The sequence below is a fragment of the Martes martes genome (assembly GCF_963455335.1).
Source record: "Martes martes genome assembly, contig: scaffold_206, whole genome shotgun sequence".
Lineage (NCBI taxonomy): Eukaryota > Metazoa > Chordata > Mammalia > Carnivora > Mustelidae > Martes > Martes martes.
The window spans coordinates 24,612-34,559 of record NW_027666526.1 but is presented as its reverse complement, the minus strand read 5'-3'; positions in this window follow the sequence as shown (position 1 = coordinate 34,559).

The following is a 9,948-nucleotide window of genomic DNA, read 5'->3' as shown; positions in this document are numbered from 1 at the left end:
ACCCAGGTGCCCCCAGACTCTGACTTTTTATCTTCAGGTGTCTTTAGGTCTAAAATGAACCTCTTGTAGGCATATAGATGGATCTCATTTTTTTTTATCCATTTTGATACCCTATGACTTTTGATAGGAACATTTAGTCCATTTACATTTAGAGTAATTATTGATATGAATTTAGTACCATTGTGTTAACTCTAGAATTAGTGTTTCTGCTGATGTTCTCTGTTCCTTTCTAGTCTTTGTTCCTTTTAGTCTTTCCCAAAGAGTGGCCTTTAATATTTGTTGCAGTGCTGGTTTAGTGGTCACAAACTCCTTTAGTTTTTGACTTGGAAACTCTTTCTCTCTCCTATTTTGAATGACAGCCTTGCTGGATAAAGTATTCGTGGCTGCATATCCCATTCAGCACTTCGAATATATCCTGCCACTTTTTTCTGGCCTGCCAAGTTCTGCAGACAGATCTGCTGCAAACCTGGTCTTTCTTCCCCTATAGGCTAAGGACATTTTTCCCTTCCTGCTTTCAGGATTCTTTCCTCATCTGTATATTTTGTGAATTTGACTATACTATGTCTTGTAGTACACTGGCTTTTATTGAATTTGATGGGAGTCCTCTATGCCTCCTGGATTTCAATTATCTGTTTCCTTCCCCAGATTAGGGAAGTTTTTAGCTATAATTTCCTCAAATAAATATTCTGTTCCCTTTTTCCTCTCTTATTCTGGGATCCTATGATATGAATGTTATGCTTTTAAGGAGTCACTATGTTCTCTCTGAATACAATTGTAAAATATTTTCCTTTCCCTCTTCAGCTTCATTATTTTCCATAATTTTATCTTCTAAGTCACTGATTCATTCCTCTGTTTCATCCATTTTTATTATCATTGTATCCAGTCAGTTTTGCCTCTCAGTTATAGCATTTTTTTTTATTTTGGTCTGACTAAATTTTAGGTTTGTTGTTGTTTTTCTTGCTGTGGTAAGGGATTCCCTGGTGTCTTCTATGCTTCTCTCAAGCCCAGCTAGTGTCCTTATGATTGTTGTTTTAAATTCTCCTTCTGGTATCTTACTTATACCTGTTTTGATTAAATCCCTGGCCATGACTTCTATCAGTCCTTTCTTTTGGGGTGAATTTCTCTGTCTTGTCATTTTGTCTACATCACTGTCCTTTTTGTATGATTTTGAGGAAAACCTGTTGTATTTCTCCTCCTGAGAATAATGGCTATAATAAGAAAATGTCTTTTACTGTCCTGGGCCTAATGCATCAGGAGGTGTTTCAGAGTGTGCACCCTGCTGTTGTGTTTTGGCTGCTCCTTCCCTCAGGTCAGTCCTGTGCAGAAGTTCTCCTTGCCTGCACTGTGAGGTGTTTGGAGCTTGTTCACTGTGTGACAAGTTTTAACTGTGATTTGGTTGGCTTGTTAAAAGTAGCTAGATCCTACTTCTGCTAGAGCTGAAGCTTTGCAGCACTCTATGATCAGTAGACTTGGTTTGTGGGAGGGATTTTTTTTAAGATTTTATTTATTTATTTGACAGAGAGAGATCACAAGTAGGCAGAGAGGCAGGTTGGGGGGGGCGGTGAAGCAGGCTCCCTGCTGAGCAGAGAGCCTGATATGGACCCTGGGATCATGACCTGAGCCGAAGGCAGAGGCTTATCCCACTGACACACCCAGGCACCCCTGTGGGAGTGATTTATGTTCATGTTCTGGGGGAGGGGACTGCTGCACTGATTCTCAATTGGATGTGAACTAATGGAGATGAACCTGCAGAGTGCAGAGGGACAAGTCTTGGTGTAAGCTGCTCCAGGTTACACTGGGGGATATTGTGTCCCTCACTAAACTGTGTGAGTGCTGATAGACAGGAGGAATATGTCATGGCCTGCTCTCTCATCCCTGGAGAAAGAAGTTTGCACCTACCATTCTTCAGGAAGCCCTCAGAGAAGAGCAAATAATCTTTCCTTTTATGTCCCCAGCTTCTGTCATATCCCTGCCTTCACCTTGTCTGTGTCCTAGCTGTCTGCCTACCAGGCGGCACAGTACTGTATATTATCTCGGGCATGAGGCTGGGTTTCAAATTCCAAACTTTAGGGAGGGACCTGGTATGGCACAGACCAAAACTGATCCTCCGGGGGAGGGTCTCACACACTGTGCAGCCCTGGTACCAGTTTGTACCAGAAAAGCAGTCATGACTGTGCAGTGGCTGGAGTTTATGGTAAAGTTCCACAAAAAGCTGGCACCAAGATTTGCAGCCCTCAGCAGTTATCTCTGTTCCTATGCTAGTGAACAGGGCAGCATATTAGCTCCCACCAGGTCTTTTGCCCCAGAGACGCTGTTCCACCACTCCTAAATGCACTCCAAGAAGGAGAACTGTTTCTCCTTTTGGGACCCTGGGGATCCTCAGACCATGCTGCCCAGTCCCAGGCCTCTGCTCTCCTTCCCCACAGGAACACCACTAAGTCCCCAGCAATGCCATGGACTGCTAAAACTTCAGAATTTGCACTCTGCCACTTATAAAAACTTGGGGTGGTCAGCTTCTCCCCTTTTCCTAGTCAGTGGTTTTGGGGAAGAGTTTTTCCTGTGTAATCTGCTACCTGATGCTTTCACCCTTTCTCTCTCTTTCTCTCTTATTCCTTTCTCTATGATCAGGGATCCTTCCCCTCTGCAGTACCTGCAAATCTTTCATCCCCCAAATGAACTCTCCACAGTTCCTACCTTCCATGATGTGGTCATTTTTCTCTCTCTTGATCTGCAGTTTGTTCTCTCAATCCTCAGATCAATTTCTTGTGCATTCAGAATGATTTCATACATATCTAGCTGTGTTTAAGGGATGAAGCAAGCCTAGGGTCCCCCTACTCTTCTACCATCTTAACTCCTCTAGGTTCCCCATATAAGTGAGATCACACAGTATTTGTATTTTTCTGTCTGACTTATTTCACTTAACATGATGTCTTCAAGGTCCATCCATGTAGTCACAAATGGCACATTTCCTTCATTTTTATGGCTGAATAATATTCCATTGAGTACATATACCACGTTTTCTTTATATGTTCATCCATTAATAAACACATAAGTTGTTTCCATGTCTTGGCTATTGCTAATAATGCTTGAATGAACATTGGGTGCAGATATCTCTTTGGGATAGTGATTTCCTTTCATTCAGATATATACATAGAAGTGGAATTATTGGAACATATATAGTTCACTTTTTTTATTCCTTAAGGAACCTTGATACTGTTTTCCATAGTGGCTGTACCAATTTATATTCCCACAAACAGTGCTCAACTGTTCCCTTTTCCAAATCCTCACCGATACTTGTTTTATCTTGTGGCTTTGGTAATAGCCATTCTAACAAGTGTGAAATGATATTACCTAGACTTCCACAATGGCACTGTAGGTGATTGTCAAAACTGGTGATTTGGGGAGTAGGGGAGATCATAAAAAAAAAACCTCTTCTTCTGCCAAGTTGGCGACGTCACCCATTCCACATTTCTTAAATGTCTACTATGTGCTAGGCAATGCAGAATACAAATATAAATGAGACTCACCTAATAAGGGGCAAGCAGGAATTTGAACTCAGGTCCTTTGATTCTCAGACTTTCACTATAAAACAATCCAATTTTACCTTCTCTGAGAGAAAACTGAAATGATAACAAGATCACATTTTCTTTCACCAAGGTTTAGTTTACCTGATCAGTGGCTTACATAATTAATTTTTATTTCAAGAGTATACAGAATAGACTTATCAAGCTAGAAATGAAATTTAAACTGCAGTTCTTTGACAAAAGTACATTATAGAAGTCTTTTTTTTATAATTTATTTCCAGTTTTAGAAACCATTATTTATGACTTTGGAATCAGAATATTAAAAGGTTGTTGAAAGGAACTTCATCTGATGAATAATACATCTGAAGAAAAGAGTAGGAAACACAAGCTCATTTTGACCAAAAGTATGCATTCTAAATTGAAATACAAAAATTATAAGCTTATAGGGAAGCTCTAAGTCTAAAACATAATTCTGGAGAGTAAGCATTGCTTCTTAATCAGGTTAAATTTTTGAGGTATTTTCTTTCTCTAAAAGAGGTTGAACATAGTGTTTAATGTTCACAAGTTTCTTGTAAATGATTATATATGAGATTGTTTAAAATGTACTTAAATGGGGTTCTGAAGTTACATTTTTATCACAGTACATAAAATTAGATATCAAAATAATCCATTTGAAATCATTCAGATAAGTCTATTTTCTTGCTATAAATTTTTACTACAAATTTTTAACACTGTGATCTGAACAGCTGAATTAAAGAAACTCTATGAAAATTCATAAAGCAGAATACTTCCTTATAGTCCTTCCCCTATTGCTATACTTTATTTTAGTGTTACTTGTGTATAGTCATATGGTTTAGCTTGGGCTTGATGGAGTGGGGCACAAAAACCCTTTATTGCAACATGTAGTAGGGCATCACATCGACGTTTTTTTAACATAGCATTCCCTATACACTTATGGAATGGTAAGGATACTTAAGGAACTTAGACTAGGCTTGAAATTAAATCTATCAAAACTACTAAGAAGTTTAAATATATCTATTTTAACATATCCTACCCAGCTTATAAGATTTTTTCTGCTAATGTTGCTATTTTACCCTGTTCTATTGTTCCTTATTTCAACAAGAGTTAATGATTTTTGTTCAGATGTAGACTTTATTATGACAAGTTTTTGAGGATTTTTGTTTCACTCGTAGTAATGCCACTCAACATTTTCTGCTTTTTCTCATGTAGTATTATCTCTTAGTAGAACTGTTTAATGTTATAGCATTACATTTATGGTCCTACTGTAGCACAAAGTAGCAGAGAAATAAAGATAAATCTCTGAGGACAATAGAATAGCAAAATGGTGAAGATGGTGGAGGAGTAGGGGGACCCTAAGCCTGCCTCATCCCTCAAACCCAGCTAGATAATTATCAAATTATCACTCAAGAAATCAATCTAAGGACTGAGAGAACAAAACTGAAAGTCTGCAAATAGAAAAGTGACAACCTTCTAGAACGTAGGAGGTGCAGGGAATTGAAGTGGGGGAGATAAGAACTGTGGGTATTGCAGGGGGAGGGAGCCCTGTTTATGAAACTAATGCAAGGTATTATAAGCAGTGGAACACAAAATATGATGCTTTAGAAGTCCACAACTCCTGGAGTCATACCTGGCTTAAAGATGTGGTGAAGGAGGACTGAGACCCAGGAGTGGACAGCATGATCTGAAGATCACCTGGGTTGCAAGAAGAATGGGTAGTGCCAACATGCTGCACTGTTCCCAGGCATAGGAGTGCAGAATCCGGCTGAGGACAGCTAGCCTGGGTGCTGGCACTCTGCTCCACCTTGCCATAAATACTGAACTGTTCTGCAGTCATGCAACCACATTCCTGGAACAAGCCAGCAAGTGACAAAAGCACAGCAAGACCCTCCCTGGGTCTTGGGATCAGCACCGGTCAACACTGCAGGAGAACCTAAAATTTGGAGTTTTGAAACCTAGCTGTGAGCCTGAGATAAAAAAGCTTGGACAAAGGCAGGGTGAGGGCATGAATGTGATGGAAGCTGGGAAGCAAGAGGGTGATTGTTTGCTCTTCAGGGAGAGCTTCCTGGATGAACTCTCAGCTCCATGGCTAGACAGATGATGGCTGCCATTTTCAGCCCACCCACCAATGCTGAAAGTCTTTAGGGAGCAAAACATTGTCACTGAGTGGGGGCCAGATGTGCTTACAATAAGCGTTGCCCCACTGTGCCTTGCAGATGCATCTGCATAAGGGCAAGTCCGCCTGAGAATCAGTGCAAAAAGCCCCTCCCCCAAAAGGCCAGCACAAACACCTCCTATGCACAAAGTACTGATCATAGAGTGCTGCAAAGATTCAGCTCTGGGAAAGATACAATCCTAGCTTCCTTTTTATTTGTATTGTTTATTTTTAGTTATTTTTAAAATTTTTTAGTTCCTTTTTTATTCTTTTTAAAATTTTTATTTATATGCATTTTATATTTTTTAGTCTTTAATTTTCGTTTTATTTTATTTTTTTAAAGATGTTATTTATTTATTTTATAGACAGAGATCACAAGCAGGCAGAAAAGCAGTTAGAGAGAGAGGAAGGGAAGCAGACTCCCTGCTGAACAGAGAGCCTGATGAGGGGCTCGATCCCAGGACTCTGGGACCATGACATGAGCCAGAGGCAGAGGCTTTAACCCACTGAGCCACCCAGGCACCCCTATCTTATTTTCTATCTATTGTTGGATCTAGCTTTTTAAAAGATTTTATTTATTTATTTATTTATTTGAGAGAGAACACTAGAAGGGGAGGACCAGAGTGAAGGGAAAGGGAGAGAATATCCAGGAGACTCTGCACTGAGCACAAAGCACAGAGCACAACACATTGTTCATTCTCACAACCCTGAGATCATAACCTGAGCCAAACCCAACAGTCGGATGATTAGCCAACTGAGCTACCCAGGTGCCCCAATAGAATAGATACTGCAGGTGAAACCTGGTGGAGTTTCTTGCCTCAAGTTAATGGATGATACAGTGGTTTGGGAGTATTTTTTGTTGTGTTTTTTTTTTCTTTTTTAAGAGAGAAAGAGCATGAAGGGGGGGTATATTTAGTTTATTTTAACAAGCAGACCAAAACACATCCAGGATCTAGTTTTGTTTTGTTCTGGTTTTGACCTGAACAAAATAAAAAGATGGAGGAATTCACCCCAAAAGAAAGAACAGGAAGTAGAACTCATGGCCAGGGATTTAATCAATAAAGATGTAAGTAAGATATCTACACTGGAATTTAAAATGATTATAAGGATACTAGCTGGGCTTCAAAAAAAGCATAGAATACACTAGAGAATCCCTTATTGCAGAGGTGAAAGAACTAAAATCTACACAAGCTGAAATTAAAAATTCTAAAACTGAGATGCAAACCCAAATGGATGTCATAACAATTAGAAGGACAAAGAAGAACAAATCACTGAAAGAGAAGATAAAATTATGGAAAATAATAAAACTGAGAAGAAGAGGGAAATAAAAGTAATGGATTATGAAGGTAGAGTTAGGGATGAAGCAGAGGAATGAATCACTGAAATAGAAGATACAATTACAGAAAGAATGAAGCTGAAAAGAAGAGAGAAAGAAATGTAATGGACCATGAAGGTAGACTTAGGGAACTCAGTATAATGTAATAACATCTGTATATTAGGACTTCCAGAAGATGAAGAGAGAAGAAGGGGCAGAAGATTTATTCAAACAAATTACAAGTGAAAACTTCCAACATCTGGGGAAGGACACAGACATCAAAATAAAGAAGCACAGAGAACTCCCATTAAATTCAACAAAAGCCGACCACTGCCAAAGCATATCATACTCACATTCACAAAATGCCCAGAGAAGGAAAGAATCTTGAAAGCAGCAAGAGAAAAAAGTCCTTAACATGCAAAGCAGCAAAGATCAGGTTCACAGCAGGTCTGTCCACTACTTTGCAGACAAGTAGAAAGTGGCAGGATACATCCAATGTGTTGAATAAGAAAAATATGTAGTCAAGAATATTTATCAAGCAAGGCTGTCATTCAAAATAGGAGAGAGCAGATGTTTTCCAGACAAACAAAAATTAAGGAGTTTGTGACAACAAAACCAGCCTTGCAAGAAATATTAAGGGGAACTCTTCCAGTGAGAAAAAAAGACCAAAAGCAACAAAGATTAGAAAGGAACAGAAAACATCAACAGAAACACCAACTCTAGAGGTAACACAATGGCACAAAATTCATATATTTTTAAAAGATTTTTTGTACTTATTTGACAGAGAGAGAGAAAGCACAAGCAGGGGAGCAGCAGAGGGAGAGAGAGAAGCAGGCTCTCCACTGAGCAAGGAGCCCAAGGTGGGGCTTGATTCCAGGACCATGAGATCATAACTTGAGCCAAAAACAGGTTTGAGAAAGAGCACTAAAGTGCAAAACCTGACACCTGAAGGAGCTAGAAAAGGTATAGGAAGTAAAGCCTATAGCCAGCAAAACAAGGGAAATAATAAAAACCAGAATAAAAAAAAAACATAAAAAATAAAACACATTAGAACACAATGAAACTAAGAGCTCATTCTTTGACAGAATTCATAAAATTGATAAATCTCAAACCAGACTTACCAAAAGTAAAAGAGGAAGTACCAACTTAAATAAAATCATGAGTAAAAGAGGAGAGGACACAAACATTACATAAATAAAAATAATCATAAAAGAATGTTATGAAAAAATATATGCCAACAAACTGGGCAATATGTAAGAAATGGACAAATTCTTAGAAACACACAAACTATCAAAACTGAAAAAAAGAAGAAACAGAAAATCTTATCAGACCCATTAAGCAGCAAAGAAATTGAACCACAAATCAAAAACCTCCCAACAGACAAGAGTCTAGGACCAAATCGTTTCCCAGGGAAATGAGAAATTTAAAGAAGACTTAATACTGATTTTTCTCAGAATGTTAAAAAAAATGGCAGGAATACTTCCAAAATCCTTCGACAAGATGAGTATTATCTTGATTCCAAAATCAAAGACCCCATTACAAAGGAAAATTACAGGCCAATATACCTGAAGAACATGGACAGAAAAATTCTCAACAACATACTAATAAATAGAATCTAACAGGACATTAAAAAAATTATTCACCACAATCAAATGGAATTTAGTCCTAGGTTGCAAAGGTGGTTTCACATTTGTAAATTGATCAACGTGATGAACAGCATTAATATAATAAAGGAGAAGAACCATATGAACCTCTCAATAGATGAAGGAAAATCATTTGACAAAATAAAGCATCCAGTTGGGAGGAGCGAGATGGCAGAGGAGTGGGAGAACTAAATTTTTTCTGGTCCCAGGAATTCAGATAGATAATTATCAAACATTTTGAACACTTAAAAACTCAACAGAAGATCAAAGAAAAGAATAGTAGCAACTCTATGAACAGAAAAGTGACCGACCACTTTCTGCAAGGTAGGACTTGTGGATTAAGTGAATCTGAGGCAATATATGGGAAGATAGACTCTGGGAAGGTGGGGGAAGGGAACCTGCGTCAGCCAACTACTAGCAAGTGATAGAGCAGAGGAGCACAAAATCAGAACTTTGAGAAGTCTGCTCTGCTGAGGGACATTGCTCCAGTGGCCAAGCAGGGTGTGGAACCCTTGTTGGGACAGTGTAGTCTCAGGACCCTCAGGGTCACAGGAAGACCAGGGGTGTCTGAGTGCAGCAGAGCTCCTAGGTATTGGAGTGGGGAAGCTGGAGGCAAAGATGAAGCTGAGGAGTGGGCTCTCAGCTTGGAGTTATCATAAACTGTGATCCACAGCCCAACAAGTGGCAGAGCTGGGGAGAGTCCCCTTCCTCCCCCAGGAGCAGCAGCACAGGAGCACACTGCAGGAATCTGCTGGGTTTGGAGGCTCCAAATGGGGCATGGGCCAGAGACAGAAATGCTTGGTAACAGGCTGGCTGAGCATGGAGTGTGGACAAAGACCAAGGAGACAGGAGTGATTGACTGCATTTCACTGAGGACTCACTGAGGAGTGGGGCCCTGAGTTCTTCGCTCCTCTGGGGCCAGAGATTGGGTGGCCACCATTTTCATTCTCATCCTCAAAAGCTGTACAGAAAGCTTTCAGGGAGCAAAAGCTACTGAGAGGAAACCTGAGCAGATTACTTAGCCTGGACCCTGGCAAGGGCGGTGCAATGCCACCTGGGGCAAAAACATTTGAGAATCACGGCAACAGGCCCTTCCCCCAGAAGATCAGTGAGAACATTCAGCCAAGACCAAGTTTACTGATTAATGAGAACTGCAAAATTCCAGAGGTAGGGGAATACAGCACACAGAATTCATGGCTTTTTCCCCATGATTCTTCAGTTTTTCAAAGTTAATTTTTAAATTTTTCTTTATTTTTTCCTTTTTTAATTTTTTTTTAATTTTTCTTCTGTCCT